This window comes from Macaca thibetana, chromosome 9 (genome assembly GCF_024542745.1).
Source record: "Macaca thibetana thibetana isolate TM-01 chromosome 9, ASM2454274v1, whole genome shotgun sequence".
NCBI classification, from domain to species: Eukaryota; Metazoa; Chordata; class Mammalia; order Primates; family Cercopithecidae; genus Macaca; species Macaca thibetana.
This window is the reverse complement of record NC_065586.1, coordinates 31,638,502-31,654,739: the sequence shown is the minus strand read 5'-3', so window position 1 is coordinate 31,654,739 and position 16,238 is coordinate 31,638,502. Positions and strand designations below refer to the sequence as shown.

The window sequence follows — 16,238 nt, the reverse complement described above, 5'->3', positions numbered from 1 at the left end:
ACAAAAAAATCTTGGAGAGCTTAATGTTAAAACAAAGAGCTTTCTGATTTTTTTTTTTTGATTAACAGCTGCACAATGTTCAAACATATGGCTCTATCATAATTTAACTAGTATCCTGTTGATGGATACTTAGCTTGTTCCCAATCTTTTGCTATTCTCAGTAATAAGAAACACCTTGTTATTTCTTATGTGTGGAAACATCTGTGGCATAAATCCCTAGAAATGAAATTCAAGGCTCCGAGTATATATGCATTTGTAATTTTAATAGATACTGCCAAATTCCTGTTTCTTTATAGCCCAGCCAAAGTGGTAATGCCAGATATAATTTTATGCTTTTTCATTTAAAAATACACAGTGAAAAGTAGGTTACTTATTAAAGAATTAGGAAGAAAGTAGGACAAGTTTATGCAAAGTACAGACTACATTTTCGCCCAAAAATACATTCAACAGGAATCTATTGTGCATCTACTTTATGCCAAGTGCTTTTAGGCACTTGGGATATACACACAAACAAATCAGACTCAAATCTCTGCCTGCGTGTGGAACTTGTATTTCCATTCTACATTTTGGAACTCTCTGCTACTTCATAAGAAGCCAGTTAAATGTCAAAATCCTGAAAATGATCTGTTGAAATCCTGAGCACAGGCGCCAGACATATGCTACAAGTGTTATTTAAAAACTAACTAGAGGCAATGTTGCATATGATCATAGCTCTCCATCAGGTTCTTTTAAAACAACACACTAGCGAGAAAGCTCTTTTTATCCGAGTCCATCTGCTGTTGGTGGTGATCAGCATACTGTGGGCATTGTGGTATCATCCAAGATTAGGTTGTGAAATAGGAAGTGGAGTTACAGGCAGACCCGCAAGTGCATGCAAACTGTTGAGTTCTATCTCTTGCTAAAACCAAGGGTGCCCAATTCAGGTTTGGAGAGTAGGGAAGGTAAGGTTATCAGCACATTCCTATCAGGGTCGTTTCCTTTTTGCACTGCTCTTGTTTTGGTTTTATAAGGAGAACACAAGCAGAGTCTATGGAAAGTAGTTTCAGAAGCATACAGGAAATACTCTTTATACTGAACAAATGCATGAAAACAGAACGGGTTAGAAACTGAGGGAGACAAAAAAGGCAGTGGGTGCCAAGGGCTGTGAAAAGCAAATGCAACGATGGAGACCGCACAGTCTCAGGCTTATTTTTCAAAAATTCTCATTGTAAGCTTCTTTCCTTTCTAAATGGAGAATATCTTAACACTTTAGCTCGCATTAGACTTAATTTAACAGGAAGGTTGTAAACCACAGCTGTTAAAGTCTTGCCACTGCCCTACTGGATTCTTCGCATCCTGTAAGGAACAATTCGGAGTTCAGCTGGTTGATAAGGAAGCCAGGCATTGTGGCATCTTCAAGTACAGAGTGAAGTACAGAAAAGCCAACTCCGGAGAGTAGCTCTTGAGCGCTTGAATCATATATATGCTTGGCTTTTCCCCCCTCCCCTTTCTGGTCTCTATTATTAAATATTTCATCCTGGCACCACAACAGGCACAATCAACAACTGGTTAAGGAATGAATAGTTACTAAAGTTCCAACGCCTTTCAGTTATTTTTCTCATACTCATTGAATTCTAGAGCTAGAAGCCAGCTCTCGTTTGAGAGGTTCAGAAGGGTGAAGTGCCAATAAATGGCAGAAGCCAGGTCTCTTTCCTGATTCCCATTCCAGCTGAGCTCCTCCTGCTACTGGATCACCATCAAAGACCTTCCAAAGCTGTGACTTCCGGGTTCGGTGCTGCCACAGTGCAAACGGGGATGACTTTGGACAATGACCCTGTGGCCCCCGCAGGGCTCGCACCCTCAGGGCCGTGGAAGGCTGAATGCTGACCGAGTGGTTCTGCCCTGGAGCGGCCCTCCGCGTCCCAGGGGTCTCCTCAGTCCAGAGTGTGCACCTGTGCCCTGGCGACCCCGGCAATGGACTCAGTGCCCCGAGTCCCTTTCCGTCCCCCGGAGGCTGCGTGCGGCACTTTTTCGGGTGTCCCAGTGGAATTTCCGGGCCCGTGAACGACTGACCCACACCCGGCCGCAGCTCCAGGGGCCGAGGAAGGGAGCGGCAGGGCACACGGCAGGGCTGTCTTTGCCCGGGCTCCATTCATGCCACCCTGGCGCTCTGTCCGCCCTTCCCTGGTTTTCCCTACGAGCGTTTTCTTAACGCTTCCCACTCTTTGTTTACAAAGTGCGAGCCCCCTTGGCCGCCGACTCCCACGTCGGCCCGAGTCCCCACACCGTACCCTGGCTGCGCCCCCGTCCGGATCCCTGCCAGCCGCCACACCCCGCGCCACCCCCGACAGTCCCGGACACCCGCGCCCGCCCCGCGCTCCCGCGCCGTCACGTGAGCCTCCCGCCCCGCCCCCGCACGTCACGTGAGCCCCGCCCTGCGCCCCGCCCCCGCCCCCGCGCCGGCGCGCTCCGACGTGCCCTGGAACTTACCCTCCCTCAGAGGCCAGCCTGCGGGGACTGGTCGGCAGCGGCCGTCGCCGTGTGAGCGCTCTCCCGGCTCGCGTCGCCGACCCGCAGCCGCGGGACGGACTAAGGAGGGAGCCGCCCGCCGCGAGGCCGCCGGGCTCCGGGTGAGGTGCAGGGCGTGTGTCTTGGCGGACGGAGGGCAGGTTGGCGAGGCGCTGCACAAAGGCGCGCCGGGGTCGGGCTGTGCCCGCCAAGGGCGGTGTAGTCGGGGGGAGGCGTGTGCGGGAGGCGCGGCGGCGGCGGCGCCGAGGTGCGCGCGAGGGGAGGTCGGGCACGCAGCGAGGGGCTCCGGACGCGGGGGTGGGCGCCGGGGGGGAGGGGGCCGGCGCAGCCTATTGGCTGACGTGGGCAAGAGGGTTTAAATGGCCCGAAGTTGTGGCTCCTCTGCCCCCTGGGTTTCCTGACTTCCTGTGTGAGGGCAGCGCCCGCCCGCCCCGCCCCCAGGGAGGAGAGTGTGAGGGTGCGCGCGCGTGTGTGCACAGGGCGGGTGTGTGCGTGTCTATGTGCAAAAGGCGGGTGTGTGCGTGCTCGTGTGTCTGCAAAAGGCGGGTGTGTGTGCGTGTGTGTGCAAAAGGCCGGGCCGGCCCCTCCCGCGCCATGGGCCCACTCCCTAACCGCAGTGGGGCTCGCAGGCCTCCACCCACCCGGGGGGGCCACGTGGGGCGTCCCTCCAGGACTGTTGACCTTAAACTGGACACTTTCTTCTTTGCGGTTTTTCCCGATGCCCTGCCCCTGCTGGATGGACGTGCATTTGCTCCCCTCCAGCTTCCCTGGGCGGAATCTCCTCAAAGTCCTTGAATTGAAAAATCCTCTTTACCAGCGTGCAGCCCGCCTCCCATCTCAGGGGAGCTGGTTGTCTTCTCAGAACGGCTGTCCTTTACGCGTTGCTACCTTAAGTGACTGCAGACCCTTTGAGAAGAAATGGCCACACGGTCCTTGTTAGAGAAAAAGGCACGCCCTTCAGCTTTGGAGGCGTGTGATGTTTTCCTTTTGACTGCAGCTTCAGTTTTGTAAATGTATTTTCAAAGGCTAAAGCGCAACGTTGAAAGTACACCTTTGTCGAAAGTTCTAACGTCTTCCCATGTGGAGTGTTTGTTGTGGGTAGAGGCTTTTAGCACTCTAATAACACGATTGGTTGTGGCTGACTTTTGGGTTAATCATGACATAGAGAAGTAGATTTCATCGAGTATTTAGGCGTGCGTTCCTAAAGGGAGGTCGTGGAGGAAGAAAGGCTCACGCGGGTTCTGGTTCAGGTTCTGCCACCCGACTTCTAGAGGTTAGACCTTGGGAGACGCCGTGTGTTTCAGTGGAAGTGTTAAAAAGTAACTAGCCCCTAGCCACTCTTTCGTGCTTAAAAGTCGGGAACGATGGCCTAGATATGTATTTATTTGTCCATATCGCTTTTTCTTTACCTGATCTATAGGAGGGTGTTTTACAGAATGGGTTATCTTCTTCCACCACCTCTGGTCTGAATAGGCAGTCTGGCTCCTGGCGCAGTATTTTTTTTTTTTCTTTGTTTATAAATTGCTTTGGAAACGTTTCAGAGCTGGGTTTTGAGAGCCCAAAGCAGGCAGTGAAAGCGTGACCCCGACCCATGCCACCTGAGGAGCCAGACTGTCTGGGCATATATGTGCGACCCCTGGTTGCATGTGGCTCCTCTGTTCTAAAGGAGTTTCTCTGTTGGGGAAAAAGAACCCCCAAAAGTGTAGTATAACAAATTATGTGTGTGTCTGTATATTTACACCCCAGTATTTGTTGATAGATTTTTGTTCGTACTTCATTAAGCTGGAGAAGATTGATGACTCGTTGATTCTTAAGATAATACCGTATGTATAGATTAGTTGTTCATATATAATTATCAATACGTTACATCTCTTTCGGTTTTGTATTTAATACCAGTTGTTTCGAGGTGCAAGTGAAAGTAGATAAGTGCTGTAGAAAAACAGCATGTTACTTGTAGTTAATCATTTGGCTTTTCTTTAATTAGAAAGTATCTGCTTAGTGGTTGTTTAGTAGGCTGATAGAAAGTGAACTTTACAAATTTTTAAGTACTCTATGTTTAAAGTGACATTACTGAAAATAATAAGGATAATTAAAATTTTTAAATGGAGTAAAAACTAAATAGTGATCTGTAAAACTGTTAAACAGTAGTACTAATATTTTACTTACCTGAGAAAATGGGCATTACAGTTTTATAATAAATCATGGGAGAGAAAAGTGAAATTAAACTTGTGTCCTGTATTTAACAATTTTGGCTAGAATTGCAAATATGCACTATTTTGTAGTATGAATCAGATGTGGAAGGTGTCGTAGTACGACATAGCATCCCTGTGCTTCAAATCGGGCTTTTCAGATGTCTCTTTTGAGGAACCTATTGGGCCACTGTCCTTGTGGTTTTTTTTGTTGTTGTTGTTCAGTTAACTGGCCCCGGCTCACTGGTATATGGCTTTGCTGTGATTCAGCCATTTCCCTATTACTTTCACTGACTTCATGGACTTAATGAATATTCTGCAGTTTCGTTTTGCAATTGATGAGCTTTTTATTTGAACTGAACTGCCAAATGGTGTAGTCTCTAAGCCTCTTTCGCGTGTTGATAATCTAGAGCTTCTCCGACTCCAATGTACGTAGGAATCACCTGCACTTGTAATAGCCACGTGGTCATGTGGATGCTGTTCTGCCAGACCACAGACCACTGCTGTCCAATAGGAATGTAATGCCTCTATAAATTACTTGCGCTTAAAGTTTCTAGTATTCACATTATAAAAAGTAAGCACGTGGAAAAAAAGTGAAATAAATGAATATATTTTACTCAGTATATTCACGATGTCATTTTAACATGTAATCAATATGAAAATTATTAATGAGATGTTTTATGCTCTTTACATTGGACCAGGTGTTTTGAAATATCACGTGTGTTTTATTTACACTTAGAGCATTTCTCAATTTGCATTAGACACATTTGACTAGTGGCTACTGTAATGAACAACAGTTTTGGAGTCTAAAGTGTAGACCATTGTTATTCTTAGTGTATTTTCAGATTGGCCCCATCAGCAATCCTTGGGAATGTAAATTTTAGGGCCCCACCTCATTCCAGTTGTTGTTAGAATATCTAGGGCTAGGGCCTGTGATCTGTGGTTTGACTCTCTGGGATATGGCTACAAAATGTGTTTGTGGCATTCTGGATGGGACCCTGGAACAGAAAAAGGACGTTAGGAGAATACTAAGGAAATCTGAACAGAATGTGGAAATGGTTATGTGTCAGTGCTGGTTCATTGAATATGACAAATGTACCAGTACTAACATAAGTTGTTAATAGGGGTAACTGGGTCCAGAGTACGTGGGAACTCTTTGGACTATCTTTGCAGTAATTACGTAAATCTAAAACTCTTTTAAAATAAGAAGTTTATTTTTTAAAAAAGTTCTTCAGATTATTCCATTGCTCACTAAAAATTTGAGAATCCAGTGATCTAGATCATTAATCACTTACACTGCTGCAGCTTGGTTGGGCAGGATGGTGGCCAGTATTGGGTCTGGTAGGATAATAATAATAGTTTTTTTGTGATAAGACCTAAAACTTCTAAAGCACTTGCCATGCGCCATGCACTGTATCAAGTGCCTTACACACATTTACTTAATTCTCCCAATATGCAGTATGTACTGTTAATAAGCTGCACCTTGCAGATGGAAAAAACTGAAGCCCAGAGAGGTTAAATGACTTGTCCGGAGTCACACAGCAAGAGCCAGAGACAGGATGTTTTATAAATTATCAGTGCATTTGTGACTATTTTTCTACTCTCACAACTTTTGCTTCCTTGAGTAAGCACTGATTAATATAGTTACTCTGTGACGTCTGAAAGTTACAAAGTTCTTTTTCTTTTTTCTCACAAAGATCTGTTGAGGTTTGTATTGTTTGCTTTGTTTTACAGATAAGTTAAGGTGCCTACGGTCCTGAGAGCTGATAAATGGCAAAACCTAGATTTAAAATTTAGACCTCTGACTCCAAGTTCTGTGCTCTTTTCCCGCACCACAGCAGAATTCATAATATGTTATGAGGTTAGAGTGACATCTTTTAAAGTTGGCTGAAAATTTCCTATATTTTGCTACATAATATGTATTTTTTAATTTCAGTTTTTTAAAGGTATAATATACATGCATAAAATACAATAACATTCAACAATAAAAAAGGGTTAACTATGGTGACAACTTGAATGAATCTCAAAAGCATTAATCTAAGTGAAACATGTCAGACACAGAAGGCTACATACTATATGATTTGTATTTTTCTATTATCACAGCTTTTGCTTCCTTGAGTAAGCAGTGATTGATGTGATACCATCTATCATTCTTTATACCTAAGTGATTTTTTTCACGTTTTCTTTTTCCGTTCTTACAAGGTTTTTTTGAGGTTTGTACTGTTTCCTATTTTAGAGATGGATTGTGCCACAATTTGTATTCACAAGTTCGTAGGCCTTTTTGAGTTTTCAATTTCTGGCCATTATGAATGTTCATGTAAGGCCTTTGTGTGGAGTTATGTTTTCATTTCTCTTGGGTAAATACCTAGAAGAGGGATTGCTGGATCATATGGTAAGTGTATGTTTAACTTTATTAGAAATTACCAAATTATTTTCCAAAGTGGTTGTACCATTTTGCATTTCCACCAGCAATGAAGAGAATTCCAGTTGCTGGTATCTTTACCATACAAAACACTCTGTGTTTTTGAAAGCCGTCTGGTAGGTGGGTAGTGATATCTGGTTGTTTTAATTTGCATCATTAGGGTTTTAACAGTTTTTTTTTTTTTAGAGTTTTGAGGTAAAATTGCTGTATAACAAGCTGCACATACATATTTTAAGTGTACAATTTGAAGAGTTTTGATGTATGTATATACCTGTGAAACCACTACCATTTTCAAGATAATGAACATGTCTTTCACCCATCAGAAATTTCCTTGAGCTCCTATGTAATTCGTTCCCCATGTCCCTTGGCAACTATTGCTCTGCTTTCCGTCACTATCAATTAGTTTGATTCTAGGAAATCAATTTTCTAGAATTTTATGCAGATGGACTCATGTAGTATGGATTCTGGTCTGGATTTTTTTTTTCACTCAATAAAATTATTTTGAGATTCATCCAGTTTGCTGTGTGTATCAGTAGTTCATTCCTTTTTATTGCTGAGTGATATTCCATTGTGTGGATATACCACAATTAGTTTATTCAATTGTTGATTGACATGCGAGTTTCTCTTTGTTACAAATGAAGCTCCTGTCTTTGTGTGGACATATGCTTTAATTTTTGTTGGTAAATACCTAAGAGTAAAATCCCTGAATCATGTGGTAGATGCATATTTAACATTTTAAGCATCTGCCAAACTTATTTCAATTGCTGGTTCGGTTTTACATCCTCACCAGCTTTGTGTGTGAGTTCCAGTGGCTCTGCATTCTCAAAAACACTGGTATGACCCGACTTAGCCATTCTATGAGATGTGTGGTGACATTTCTTTCTTTTTGGTTTTAATTTGCATTTTCCTGATGACTAAAGATGTTGGGCCTAGTTTCATGAGCCTGTTTACTATCTGTAGCTCTTTGGATAAGTTTATTTGAATCTTTTGCCTGTTTTTTTTTTTTTTTTTTTTTTTTTTTCCTGTTAGATGGGGTCTTGCTCTGTCACCCCCCCAGGCTGGAGTACAGTGGCATGTTCACAGTTCACTGCAGTCTCGAACTCCCAGGGTCAAACAGGTTTTCCACTTTAGCCTCCCAAGTAGCTGTGACTACAGGTGTGCAGCACCATGCCCAACTAATTTTGTAAACTTTTTTTGTGGAGATGGTTTCATGCTGTGTTGTCCAGGTTGGTTTTGAACTCATGACCTCAAGTGATCCTCTTGTCTCGACCTCCTAAAACACTGGAATTACAGGTGTGAGCTACCTTACCTAACCTATGATTTTTTCTTTTTTATAATGTCTTTGGTTTTGGTTGAATGGAGTTGGGATGTTTTCTCTCTGCTTCAGTTTTTTTTTTTTTTTGAGAGATTTATGTAGAATTGTAGTAACTTCTTTACATTTTTGGTAAAATTCACCAGCGAAGCTGCCTGGGCCAGTTTTCTTTGTGGAAAGCTTTTAAAGACAAATTCTGTTTATTTAATAGATACAGGGAGTATTCAGGTTATCTGTTCATTCTTTAGCAAGCTTTGGTTATTTGTATCTTTCAAGAAATTTGTTAGAAGGTTAGCATGCACCTGTAGTCCCAGCTATTCAGGAGGCTGAGTCTAGGAGGATTGTTTGAGCCCAGGAATTAGAGGCTGCAGTGAGCTATGATTATGCTGCTGCACTCCAGCTTGGGCAACAGAGCAAGACCCTGTCTTTTTTAAAAAAACAAAACAAAACAAAAAAACATTTGTCTACTTCATCTGGATTGTTGAATTTATTGGCATAAAGTTGTTCATAGTATTTTCTATTTTCCTTTTGATGTCTTCAGGATCTGTAGTTATGTCTCTGGTTACCTTTTTGATAATTTGTTTCTTTTCTCTTTTGTTCCCATTAGTTTGGCTAGAGGATTGTCAGTTTTACTGATCTGTGCATTTTTGTTTGTTTGTTTGTTTGTTTTTTTGAGACAGAGTCTCGCTCTGTTTCCCAGGCTGGAGTGCAGTGGCATGATCTCAGCTCACTGCAGCCTTTGCCTCCTGGACCCAAGTGATCCTCCCACCTCAGCCTCCTGAGTAGCTGGGACCACAGGCACATGCCAACCACACCTGGCTAATTTTTTGTACTTTTGGTAGATGTGGGGTTTCACCACGTTGCCCGGGGTGGCCTTGAACTTCTAAGCTCAGGTGATCCACCTGTCTTGGCCTCCCTCAGTGCTGGGATTATAAGTGTGAGCCATTGCGCCTGGGCAGTTTTACTGCTCTTAAAGAACCAGCCTCTGGTTTCATTGATTTTTCTCTCTACATTTTTCTGTTTCCTTTTAATTGCTTTCTGCTCTAATCTTTTTCATATCTTTTCTTCTACAAACTTTTTTTTCTTTTTCTTTTTTTTTGAGATAGAGCCTTGCTCTGTCACCCAGGCTGGAATGCAGTGGCACAATCTCGGCCCACTGCAACCTCTGCCCCCTGGGTTCAAGTCATTCTCCTGCCTCAGCTTCCCCAGTAGCTGGGATTACAGGTGTGCACCACCATGCTCAGCTAATTTTTGTATTTTTAGTAGAGACAGGGTTTCACCATATTGGTTAGGCTGGTCTTGAACTCCTGACCTCATGATCCGCCCACCTCTGCCTCCCAAAGTGCTGGGATTACAGGTGTGATCCACCGCGCCCGACCTCTGCAAACTTTGGATTTAATTTACTCTTCTTTACCTTCTTAGAGTGGAAGCTTATGTCATTGATGTGAGACTTTTTGTTTTTTTCTGGCATTTAGTGCTGTAAATTTTCTCTGAGCACTGCTTTAGCTGTATCCCACAAATTTTGAAATCACATGTTTTCATTTTCATTCGGTACACATTTCCCGTTTGGTTTCTTTTTTCTTTTTTGAGACATTGTTTCACTCTCACCAAAGCTGGAGTGCAGCAGCACAAACTGCAGCCTCGACTTCCTGGGCTCCTATAGTCCTCTTACCTCAGCCTCCCTTAGTAGCTGGGACTACAGGTGCATATCACCATGCCTTGCTAGTTTTTTTGTTTGTTTGTTTTAGTTTTTGTAGAGATGGGGTCTCACCAGGAGTTCAAAACTCGCCAGACTGGTCTTGAACTCCTGGCCTCAAGTGATCCTCCCACCTCCGACTCCCAAAGAGCTGGTATTACATGCGTTAGCCACTTGTTCAGCCTGTCATCGTCTTTGACTACTGACTCATTTAGAAGTGTGTTGCTTAGATTCCAAAAACAATTTTGGGGTTTTTAAGATACTTTTTAAAAGTTTCTAATTTAATTTTATTGTGATTAGAGAATATACTTTACATGATTTCAGTTCTTTTCAGTTTATTAAGGCTTGTTCCATGGCCGAGGATGTGGTATACAGGAACTTGGGTTTGTAAGAAACTACTAAACTGGCTGTGCTATTTAGCACTCTCACTAACACTATATAAATGCTCTAGTTTCTAGAATCCTTGCTAGCACTGTGAATTGTCTCTTTAAAAAAAAAAAAAAAAAACTTTATTGTAGTTGATGTGTAGTGATACCTAATTTTGGCTTTAGTTTACATTATTGGTTTTTATTCTTGTTAAAATTAATTTGAATAAAACTTACAAATCATGGAGTGTAAGTGCAACTTTTCAGTTTTCTTTTCTTTTTTTTTTTTTTTGAGACGGAGTCTTGCTCTGTCGCCTAGGCTGAAGTGCAATGGTGCAGTCTTGGCTCACTGCAACCTCTGCCTCCTGGGTTCAAGTGATTCTCCTGCCTCAGCCTCCCGAGTAGCTGGGATTACAGGCACTTACCACCATGCCTGGCTAATTTTTGTATTTTTAGTAGAGATGAGGTTTCACCATGTTAGTCAGGCTGGTCTGGAATTGCTGACCTTGTGATCCGCCCGCCTCGGCCTCCCAAAGTGCTGGGATTACAGGCGTGAGCCACTGCGCCCAGCTACTTTTCAGCTTTCTAAGAGTTTGAATGTTATTTGCTTTTTATATTTACTTTTGTTTTGGAGACGGAGTCTCGCTCTGTCACCCAGGCTGGAGTGCAGTTGCGCGATCTCTGCTCACTGCAACCTCCGCCTCCCAGGTTCGGGAGATGCTCCTGCCTTGAGTAGCTGGGATTACAGGCACATGCCACCACGGCCAGCTAATTTTTGTATTTTTAGTAGAGATGAGGTTTCACCATGTCGATCAGGCCGGTCTGGAGCTCCTGACCTTGTAATCCGCCCACCTTGGCCTCCCAAAGTGCTGGGATGATTGGCTTGAGCCACCGCACCTGGCCAATCTTTACGTTTTTTTTTTTTTCCCCCAAGATGGAGTCTCGCTGTGTTGCCCAGGCTGGAGGTGCAGTGGTGTGATCTCAGCTCACTGCAAGCTCCGCCTCCTGGGTTCACACCATTCTCCTGCCTCAGCCTCCTGAGTAGCTGGGACTACAGGCGCCCACCACCACGCCCAGCTAATTTTTTTGTATTTTTAATAGAGACGGTTTCACCATGCGTGCCAGGATGGTCTCCATCTCCTGACCTCGTGATCCGCCCACCTCAGCCTCCCCAAGTGCTGGGATTACAGGCGTGAGCCACTGCGCCTAGCCCTATATTTACTTTTAAAGAGGATTTGTAAGAGCTTCATGAGGATTTTAGTTACTTGTGGCTTTTGAGTAGATGGGTATAAGGTGATTTAAATTGTATACTACAATGTCTTTAGTGAAATATATATAACATGAAATTTACTGTTTGAACCATTTTTGAGCGTACAGTTGTGTGGCATCAAATAAGTTAACTTTATTGTCTAACCATCACCACCCTTCATCTCCAGAACTTTTTCATCTTTCTAAACGGAAACTCCATACCCATTAAACAGTAACTTCCTGTTGCTGTCTTTCTCCATCCCTTGGTAACCACCATTCTGCTTTCTGTCTTTATGAATTTGACTACTCTAGGTACCTCATATACATGAAGTTATGTAATATTTGCCCTTGTGTGACTGGCGATTTCCCTAAGCATAGTCTTGAGTTCATCCACATTGTACTGTCAGAATTTCCTTCCTTTTTAAGGCTGAATAATATTTTACTATGTATCACATTTTGTTTATTCATCCATGGATGGATATTTAGTTTGCTTCCACCTTTTGGCTATTGTGATTAATGCTGCTGTGAACATGGATATACAAATATCTGTTTGACTTCCTGTTTTCAATTCTTATGGGTGTATACCCAGAAGTGGAATTGCTGGATAATGTGATAATTGTATTTTCAGTTTTCTTGAGGAACTACCATACCATTTTCCCCAGTGGCTGTACTACTTTACATTTCCACCAGCAAAGCACAAGAGTTTTAGTTTCTCCACATCCTCACAAACATTCGTTATTTATTTAGTTATATTTATTTATTTATTGGAGACAAGGTCTTGCTCTGTTGCTCAGGTTGGAGTGCAGTGGCACAGTCACAGCCCACTGCAGCCTCAACTTCCAGGCTTGAGCGATTCTTTCACTTCAGCCTACTGCGTAGCTGGGACTACAGGCATGTGCCACCATCCCTGGCTATTTTTAAAATTTTTTCGTAGAGACAGGGCCTCGCTATGTTACTCAGGCTGGTCTTGAACTCCAGGTCTCAAGTGATCCTCCTGCCTTGGCCTCCGAAAGTATTGGGATTACAGGTATGAGCCACTGTACCTGGTCTATTTTTTAATTAAAAAAAAATGATAGCCATCCTGTTGGGTGCGAAGTGGTATCTCATGTTTGTGTGTGTGTGTGTGTTTGTTATTTCCTTAATGATTAGTAATATTCAGCGTCTTTGCAGGTTCTTACTGGCCACTTATATACAGATGCTCCTTAACTTATGATGGTATTATGTTCTGATAAACTGATCATAAGTCAGAAATGTTGTGAGTCAAAAATGCATTTAAATTAGCCTGAGCAACATAGCAAGACCCTCATCTCTAAAAAGATTAAAAATTAGCTAGGCGTGATGGTATGTACCTGTAGTCCTAGCTACCAAGGAGGCTGAGACAGGAAGATTTCTTGAACCCAGGAGTTCGAGGCTGCAGTGAGCTTTGATGGTACCACTGCGCTCCAACCTAAGTGACAGAATGAGACCTCCATCTCTCAAAAGAAAACAAAGGTATTTGATATTCCAATAAACCCACCATAAAGTCAAGAAATTGTAACTGGAACCATTGTTAGTTGGGGACCGTCTGTATTTTCTTTTGAAAAATGTCTATTCAGGTTCTTTGCCCACCATGACTCTTGATATCCCAATGTTTATTTGAAGTAAACTGGCATAATTTAAACATTATAGAGTGTTTTCTCCTTTTTTGGGTGAATTACTGTTGTCTGACACTAGAACTTTGCAGTGGCCAGACTTAAATAATTGCTGCAGTTACAGATGTTTTTGCCTTTATTTTGTGGATTATATCTGTTTAAAACATGGGGGATTGGTAAACACATGAAAGTGATTGAATGTAAGTGATATTCAGAAGATCAAGAGAGTAATGTGTGTAGTTTCAGAATACCTGAATGGATTGGGGAGAAGATACCTGAGTAGCCAGTAGTGTTGTGAAGTGAATGTTTTTCTTCTAGAATAAGTTGTTAGGAAATCGAAAGTTCCATTGAACTTTTATAAAGACTAGGGTAATGATTTCTTTTCTTTTTTATTTTTTTTGAGACTGAGTCTTGCACCGTTGACCAGACTGGAGTGCTGGAGTGCAGTGGTGCGATCTCGGCTCACTGCAACCTCTGCCTCCTGTTCAAGCTATTCTCCTGCCTCATTCTCCCAAGTAGCTGGGCACATGCTACCATGCCTGGCTAATTTTAATATTTTTAATAGAGACGAGGTTTCACTCTGTCAGCCAGGCTGGTCTCGACCTCCTGACCTCAGGTGATCCACCAGCCTTAGCCTCCCAGAGTGCTGGGATTATAGGGGTGAGCCACCGCCCCCTGCCTGATATCTTATTATTATGTAACTTATGTAACTCCATGGACTAAGACTATGGGTGCGCGTGCCTTCCCCAAGAAAAACTGAGATGGTGTTACTACACGATCAGGTAGACGAGATGTCCCAGAGGCAAGATAAAAGTTATGTGAACTATAAAAACATTAATTTTTGGCTGGGAGCAGTGGCTTACACCTGTGATCCCAGCACTTTGGGAGACCAAGGTGGGTGGATCACAAGGTCAGGAGCTTGAGACCAGCCTGGCCAACATGGTGAAACGCTGTCTCTACTAAAAATACAAAGAACAGCCTGGCACCGTGGCGGGCACCTGTAATCTCAGGTACTCAGGAGGCTGAGGCAGGAGAATCACTTGAACCCAGGAGGCAGAGGTTGCAGTGAGCCAAGATTGTGCCACTGCACTCTAGCCCTGGTGACAGAGCAAAGACTCCATCTCAAAAAAAAAAAAAAAAGGTTAATTTATTTCTTCTTCTTTTAAAAAATGGATTATTATAGAAAATTCTTATTAAGAAATTAAAATATAGGACTTTGTGGTGTTGAGGGGTACAGAAGGAAGAAGCCATTGATTGGAGTGCAGTTAGAAGGGAGTGAAGAGAAAGCTTAAAAACGTAGACACAGAGTGATTGTCATAGAAGGATAGTTTCTTGGTTTTTTTTTTTTTTTTTTTTGAGATGGAGTTTCGTTCTTGTTGCCCAGGCTGGAGTGCAGTGGCACGATCTTGGCTTGCTGCAACCTCCGTCTTCCAGGTTCAAGTGATCCTGCAGCCTCAGCCTCCCAAGTAGCTAGGATTACAGGCATGTACCACCACACCTGGCTAATATTTGTATTTTTAGTTGAGACAGAGTTTTACCATGTTGTCCAGGCTGATCTCGAACTCCTGACCTCAGGTAATCCACCCGCCTCACCCTCCCAAAGTGCTGTGATTACAGGTGTGAGCCACCATGCCCAGCTAGAAGGATAGTTTTAAAGGCTTATAATGTGGAACTATTTTGGACATGGGGAGCTTTTGATGAAATAATGGAATCTGAAGGGAAAAGGCTGTTAACCTGTTGGCTCAAGAAAAATTTTTTTTGTTCCTTAGATTTTTTTTTAAACTCATTATGGGTTTTTTATTGTATAGGCTGTCTTCTTGGTATCTTTCATTGTTACATTAACACTCTCTTAGTGTGTGCAAGTAGATGTGAAGGGATGAAAACACAGCTTAATCTTTGGTGTCTTTTGATCAGAAAGGGCTTGGTCGGGGCTGTTTAATATAAAGTGTTGAGTTTGTGAATTTTTTTTGAGACAGGGTCTTGTTATGTCATCCCGGCTGGAGTGCACGAACAGCTCATTTCTGCCTCTATCGAACTCCTGGGCTTGAGTGATCCTCCCACTTCAGTCTCCTGAGTAGCTGGGACTACAAGCCTGCACCACCATGCCCAGCTAATTTTTTATTAAATTTTTTTGTAAAGATAGGGTCTCACTAGTTTGCCCATGCTGGTGAATTAAAAAAAAAAAAATACAGCGGGTCCTCACTTTCTGCTTTGCTGTATATCTGAGTCAGCATTTACATCTCCGTGTATAGGAGATCATTTGAAAATAAGTTTGAGGCTGGGCGCAGTGGCTCATGCCTGTAATTCCAGCACTGTGGGAAGCTGAGGTGGGAGCATTGGTTGAGGCCAGGAGTGCCAGACCAGCCTGGGCAAAATATTGACATCCTGTCTCTCCAGAAAAATTAGAAATTTAGCTGGGCATGGTGGCATGCACCTGTGGTCCTAGCTACTCTGGAGGCTGAGCTGGAAGATTGCCTGAGACACAGAGGTCGAGGCTATGGTGAATTATCATGGCACCACTGCACTTTGACCTTGTTGACAGAGCAGGATCCTGCCTCTCCAAAAAAAAAAAAAAAAAAAAAAGAGCTGGAATATTTGAAGATATAATAACCATTCAATAATGGAGAACCCTAGTACTTCTTGAATAATTGTAATTTATGTTTTGATGAGAAAAACAGGCATTGTGATTTGCTGTAAACACAGTGTTTAAAGGTAAAGAACAAAAGAAATGCATTTGTAAGTTGTTTAAATTATTTAAACATGGGGCAGCATAATGTAAGATGTTATTATGAATATGAGCTAGATATGCATGGCATTAATTTTAAATTGAGTTTTAGGTTCAGAACACAATTGCCTAGTAATAAGCA

The 16,238-nt window shown here is 42.9% G+C and overlaps 1 protein-coding gene across 8 annotated transcripts in view; it reads left to right on the top strand.

Annotated features, from left to right (window-relative positions):
• Window positions 1-2,425: 2,425 nt before the first annotated feature.
• Window positions 2,426-16,238, top strand: part of ARHGAP12 (Rho GTPase activating protein 12) — a 148,739-nt gene continuing 134,926 nt past the window's right edge. For 5 of the 8 annotated variants that reach the window (XM_050805624.1, XM_050805621.1, XM_050805620.1 and 2 more), the window contains exon 1: window positions 2,426-2,609. The gene's annotated coding sequence lies outside the window, so the exon portion shown is untranslated. The remainder of the gene's footprint in view (window positions 2,610-16,238) is intronic. The other 3 variants (XM_050805619.1, XM_050805625.1, XM_050805622.1) reach the window with 1 other exon arrangement.